A 7,456-nucleotide genomic window follows, 5' to 3' on the forward strand; every position below is an offset into this window, starting at 1 on the left:
TTAAGTTAGTTTGATAGGAACTACTTACAATAGACAATACTTTCTATAAAGTTACATTGCTGTTTGTACATCTCAGTTTGTCAACCATTTCAAGGCCCTACCCACTAGTTGGTCCAGCGACATTGAATTAATTAGCAATGTTGCTGTCCATCAGATTGTCTTTTTCTGAATTTTATGCCGACAGGCGAGACATATCTCGGTGTCAACAGTTTTTTTTTCAATATGAATTAAAGAAGATGTAGATAAAAAAGGCATTGATGATGATGATGGATTGGAGATTAAAGTCCAGTTGCAGATATAACATACATATCAAGATGAGATTAATGCCATATTAATAAAAAAATCCTGCTATGAATTCGACCAACATGTTGAGCCAGCTTTTAAAGTGAGTAGGATGACTCTTCCTGTGGACTGTTATCTTTAGAGCTAGATGATTAATAATAGCTTTTTTAAAAGCTGCCTCAAAGTGATGGTCTAGCTCAAAGGCAGTTAACAGCGAGGTCTACAATACAATAATAGTTTGGAGACATCTAAGGGTTAGCATATTGGTGTTAATGACAAACAAATATGGGTCTCGACTTGGAACATACTTTTTAGGTGGCAAGATTAAACTATTATTTTTCTGTCCCAAACTCTCAATCTACTATCCCAATCAATGGAATTGCAAGAAGAGGTTCATAATAAAAACCAGTCCAGTAAAAAAGCACTTGACAATGTATTTTTCGCTCATAGTTGCCTTTGTGTGTCTGTTGGTCAACAAGTTAATCAGTGCCTGCTCCACTAGTGGAATCCGTAGTCGCGATCATTAAGTTCAAATCCGACGATATATTGCATCTGGAATCCTAAATTGGGAACATAACAGACTGAATTGTAATTACGACAAATGAACCTAATTATCCTACGTCATCTGTGACACAAATGTTCCATAATGATAATGATCACCCAAATGATGATTGCCTCTGTTAATCCCGTCAAGAGATGACGTTAACTCTTATCATTTAAAACACAAGATTGGAAAGCATGCTTTTAATCATCCAGATTATTAGATAAAAATGCACGTGGATAGCCACAAATATTCCCGTGCAATGCCAGAAAATGATTAACCTGCTCTAGATTATCTTCTAATAATATTGTTAGGTCAACAGTGAACGGGAGAGCTTTTTCACTTTCCTTTTCCTGTGAAATTACATGAAAAACTCAAAGCCTCATTTATCTGGTTACTTGAACAAATCCAAAGTGTGGTATACAATATGTAGGACAAACAGGACGGGAATTTTTTAAACGAACACAGGAACATTTATACCACTTCCGAAAACCTAAGAAATTCAAAAGTATAATTTACCAACATTTAGGTAAACACAATCGCAATATTAAATTTATAAGATTCCAACCACTCGAAACGATCCAGAAACAACAAGGGCAATCGCATGCAGACAGCATATCCCCTGGGTCTAAATGACAATATACTGGGACAAGGGAACATGTCTAAAACTTCTTCTATTGATATGAATATTGTTGATAAAAGACAACGTAATAATAGGTCTCATGGAAAACCTATCAATCGAAATCAGCGAATTAAACATAGTATAAATTATACACTTGATGATCTCATACCTATATTTATAAACAATAGTAGGCATCAATTATTATGTAAACTGAGTCAAATACCAATAAGTAAATTACATGATATTTTCAAGGAGTGTGACACAATCTCGTTTTTCAGCCCACTCTATGAATATTCACGTATAATTACAGCTTTCTGCCACCTTAGGCTGTTCCCGCGTATCGAGTAACCTGAAGATCATAAACGGCATTTTCTGAAATTTAGATATATGAACAGAGGTATTGATTTCATCGACTTATCGAGTATATTTAATGACTCTACCATTCAAAACTGTATACCTCCCTATTTTGATAACACAGAACCACCTTTTATTTCGTAAACATACAAAAAAAAAACCAGCAGAAGTTTAATTTTTAATCAGACGTCAGTGTAGAAAATAATACTCTAACTTGAGCCTGTGAATCGTCGAATTTTAGATAAGATCCCTATGGCCATGTTATTACGTGGGACCTCAATATCGTTCAAGACCGAGAGGTTAAAAACTTTTTAGGACCAAAATATCGTCCTCCATCTCCAATAGATTGGAAACATTGTCGTCAGGTCACAAAAGACGTTCTTTCATCGTATTGCAAAAATTGGTGGAAACGGGAAAAATCTGATAAAAAATCTATTGATTCTTATTTAAATAAATGTATGAATGTGGTAGATATTCGTATATCACATTTTGAAAATAATTTAGAAATAAACAAAAGAGTACATAATACGCCTATTTCTAGAACAAGAAACAAACTTCAAGTACTTTCAAAGCGGTTTGTGTTTGTACCGGCAAAGCAGCCAACAATGTGGCGGTGGTATGCCGTAAATATTAGACGGACGTTCTTAAGAATGAAATTTTAAATTCTTCTACATTCAAGTCCGTGCGCTCCACAGAGAGTCATAGTAAACAATCATATCATAACCACATCACAGCTTAATGCCTCTCCTGAATATTTGAAGGTCCCTACTTTGTATTGGTTACCTAAACTACACAAAAAACCAGTAAAATATCGTTTCATCTCGGCCTCTAGTAAGTGTTCTACAACTAAACTTTCAGTGCTTTTAACTAGTTCCTTAATTAACTACTATTAAAGAACTTATCATTAACTTTTGTAATAAAACATATAAAAATAGTGGAATAAACTATTTTTGGAGTGTAAAAAATTCTTTGGATGTTTTAGATAAATTACGTGCTTTTGATGGTCCTTTTTTATTCTGTTGACAGTTTTGACTTTTCAACTCTTTACACTACACTTCCACAATCTTGTCAAACAAAAATTTTTCTATTTAATTAAATGATCGTTTGGTAAATCTGAATGCAAATATGTTTGCTATAACTCATTTAAAGCCTTCTTCTCCAATGAGAAACTTAAGGTAAATATGCTAGATATACCTACTGGAGGTGTGATGAGATGATTGAAGCTGTCAATTTTCTCCTTGATAATATTTATGTACGTTTCGGCAATGAAGTTTATCGACAGGTTAAATTCCTATTGGCACCAATTGCGCCCTTTTAATAGCAGACTTGTTCTTGTACTGTTATAAATCACAGTTTATGACCAAACTCAGTAAAGATCCGTTTAAATTGCATTTAACTGATAAATTCAACAACACTTACCGTTATCTTTATGATACTTTTTCGTTGAATAATCTAGAATTTACTAAATATACTGCCGACATTTACCCAAAGGAACTTACTTTAAATATATCAAATATAAACGGTAATAACTGTCCTTTCCTAGATTTAGATATTTCATTTTTACACGGGAAACTCTACACTAAAATTTACGACAAAACGACGATTTTTCGTTCTCTGTTGTTAATTTTCCTTTTTTGGACGGTGATGTTCCTTTGGCACCATCTAACGGTGTATATCACAACTCGTTCGCTATGCCCGTGTCTGTTGTGACGTTTTGGATTTCAATGAACGTAATCTATGTATAACTGGTAAATTATTAAGTCAGGGATTTCGTTACCACAAAATACTTAAAACCTTTACTAAATTCTTCCATATATATAAAGATTTGGTTTTGAAGTTTGGTTGTACCCGTAGAAAACTTATTTCAAACGGGATAACACATAGTCATTTTTACGGAGATGTTGTTTATCCAGCCCGCAAATTTAGATACGATCCGGGAAAACTTATCGATCCTTTAAATATTGAATATTGTTTTGATTGGTATTAATATTGATTTTGTTATCAGTAAATTAAAAACTAACTAAATATTATTTTTATATACATATACACATTCATTGCTCTACAATCTGTCGATACCTGTATCTTGGCATTGCACAAGGTCATGTTTTTCTCCGACTGTTAATGACGTCTTTACCTAAATCCATTGATGTTGGATGTGTACTAATTGATATTTTAGTCTTAGATGCATGATTTTTTTTATTAGTTGTTATTGGCTTTGAACTAGCTGTCAGTAACTGCGAGTACTCTCAGATCTGTACTTCGTGTCTTTTTGTTGTGGGTATGTATAAGTACCCTGCCACGTCCACTCTAGATCTGTGTTCTTATGTTGTACTGTAACACCACTGTCCCAGGTTAGGGGAGGGTTGGGCGCTCGTTAACATGTTTAACCCCGCCACATTCTGTATGGCCTGTCACAAGTCAGGAGCCTGTAATTCAGTGATTGTCGTTTGTTTCTGTGTATCATATTTGTTATGCGTTCATTATTTTGTACATAAATTGGGCCGTTAGTTTTCTCATTTGTCATTTCGGGGCCTTTTATAGCTGACTATGCGGTATGGGTTTTGCTCATTGTTGAAGGCCGTACAGTGACCTACAGGCTACAGTTGTTAATTTCTGTGTCATGTGGTCTCTTGTGAAGAGTTGTCTCATTGGTAATCATATAAAACAGGCCGTTAGCATGTGAGATCTCTCGTTTGAATTGTTTTACATTTCGGGGCCTTTTATAGCTGACTGTGCCGTATTGGTTTTACTCATTGTTGAAGGCCGTACGGTGACCTATAGTTGTTAATTTCTGTGTCATTTTGGTCTCATGTGAAGAGTTGTCTTCCTATTTTTATATCTTTATGTGCAATCTGTAGGTTAGGATACTAAAATTAGTCAAAACGTTTAGAAATTGAAAAGTTTAGTAGCAATAAGTGTAGTATGTGTATAAGAGATGCTTAGAACAGACTTAAACATTAGAAAGAATTTAAGATTTGTCTAATAAATAATGAAGAATATCGCCTTTAATGTCATTAATGCCTCAGTTGGCAATATGTCTTTGTCATATTTGTCAATGCTTACAGGTTCGCCAAGTCTGTGCTGGGCAATATCTGGGAAGATAGCTAGCGGTTTAAAAGAATACCTATTCCATTAATTCTATGTACAAACATATGGTGTCAAACATCACTGTTCCCTAACTCGGTAGTCTTACTCTTTTGTAGGAGGAGGTGTTGCGAGATGAAGATTGTTAGTTATGTGAATTTTAAATCATGCGAATATCGAACTCGCATAGAAAGAATTGAATGACCAGGTTATTTGAAATGTTCAAAAACAAAGTAATGAGCAATGATGTCTGATCTATTTCCGCATATTCGTTTGTTAAGACTGCCTTTTATTTCACTGACATAATTATACCAAACTGTTAAACAGTAATCCGTAACAATACATCGTAATCAAGGAGAAGTAAGGAGACAAAAGTGAAAAACACAAAAGAGCACTTATTAACCATAAAATGTACAAACTAATCCTCGCTTATGATAAATTATTAAGCAAACAGGACTGAGTCTCAAAGATCAAAAGAGGTGACTAAGTTCTTACATTTTTACAAACAAATAAAGCAACTTTTGAGCTGGAGTTTGATTATTACATGTAGTAAAGCAAAGTGTTTGAAATTTTGAATTATTCAATTTATATTTTGTTCTTTGAAGAACATGCGTACACAGAGTTACATCAGGAAGCAGGAAGTGTACCTACAATGCAAGTTGATTTACAATTCAATCATCGTAATTAAAGAGAAGTAAGGAGACAAAGGATAAAACACAAAAGAGCATACAGAGTTATAATCAGGAAGTGTACCTACAAAATACATGTTGTAAATTTTTAAAACTTATATCCTGGTATCATTATAGCATTCATATATACGGACTACTTAATTATTATCTATCTTCTTGTTACCTCTAATAAATTATCATAAAACTCCATAAAAGAAATAATTCACCTTAAAGGTTAATTATTAGGTTTAGAATTTAACCTAAATAACATAATTCTTTGGTCTACCCTTTCCTAAACTGTAATCTCTTTATATTGACTGATATCCGAAAAATAATTTGTCCTATAGCTTCAACGGAACTGGCATTGTTAAAATAAGAAGATATGGTATGCTTGCCAATGAGACAACTTTCCACAGTACGGCCTTAAACAATGAACAAAACACATACCGTATTGTTAGCTATGACAAAATATAATACAATTCAAACTAGAAAACCGACGGCATGATTTAGGACAAAACAATAAACGAATATCAAATATGTCAGACAGTAACTGACGATAGCCACTGAAATACATGATTTTGACTTTTGACATGAACATAAAGAATGTGGCGGGATGAAATATGTTTGTAAGCGCACAACTCTTCCTAGCCTGGGAGAGTGGTATAACAGCACAACAACAGAATAATTTGAAAAAAAAAACAGTTGGAATATTTGGCTTTGTTAATGTCCCTTTTCATCATAAAGCTCCTATCATTTCTACGTATTTTGTCGTCTATGGCTTCAAATGAATAGGTTTGAGAAGTCCTGATGGAGGTAAATCCAGAGACGCGCTTCAGACGCGCGAAATTTACAAAGTGTTATTTTCATTTGGAAATGCTTTGAATCGTGATGGGTACGACGTGAGAAAAAAAAAACAACTAATATTTATGCCGATCTAAGAGTACTTGCAATTACCGAGATCTTGTTTAAAGCCAATTAGGGAACGACCATTTAACTTCAAATTGGGGGAGGGGTTATGGTTTTTTCCATAGCTAGTGCCCCTATAAATTTTGAAAAAAATAATTTGATTGATAGCGTCGAAAAAAAAAAAATTCTGACTCAGACAAAAAACCATAACCCCCCTTGAAGTTAAATGGTTGCTCCCTTACATGTAGTAAATAGTTTATCTTATCCCACACTTGAGTATCGATCAGTACACATCCAACTGATTTTGTATAAATACATTACATATTACAGAAATCACGCCTCTGGGTGCGGGATTTTCTCGTTGTGTTGAAGACCCATTGGTGCCTTGGGCTGTTTTCTGCTCTTTGGTAGGGTTGTTGTCTCTTTGACGCATTTCCCGTTTCCTTTCTCAATTTTATTTGATCAAATTCAAGCCTTTTTTTCTATAAAAACAAACAATTCAGAGTACCTGAACAAGTTTTTGCATTTTGCTTGTTATCGTTGTCAAATTTAGACTCTGATTGTCTGAAATGAATGTTTTCCCCCCAAAAAGCGCTTCAAACGTTAGAGGTTTTGCTAGATTGTAATGTGATGGTTTTATACAGTTATAACGTCACCCATGTTCTATTCATAAATTCGACCTTTATTTTGCAATGACCACTCAGCCTTCAAAAGGCCAATGAAATGCAACAGTATGTAAATGTCAAGTCTTTGCTCCGAATGGGTGGGAAACTATGCACTCCTAAACGAGAGACGAAAGATACCAAAGGGAAATTCAAACTCAAAAGTCGAAAATAAACTGACAACGCCATGGTGAAATAAGAAAAAGACCAAAAGACAAACAACAGTATACAAAACACAACATAGAAAAACTAATGACTGGGCAACGCGAATCCATAAAAAACAGGGTGATCTCAGGTGCCCAGGAAGGGTAAGCAGATCCTGTTAAAAGGACACGTC

The sequence above is a fragment of the Mytilus californianus genome, unplaced genomic scaffold, assembly GCF_021869535.1.
Source record: "Mytilus californianus isolate M0D057914Y unplaced genomic scaffold, xbMytCali1.0.p SCAF_2, whole genome shotgun sequence".
NCBI classification, from domain to species: domain Eukaryota; kingdom Metazoa; phylum Mollusca; class Bivalvia; order Mytilida; family Mytilidae; genus Mytilus; species Mytilus californianus.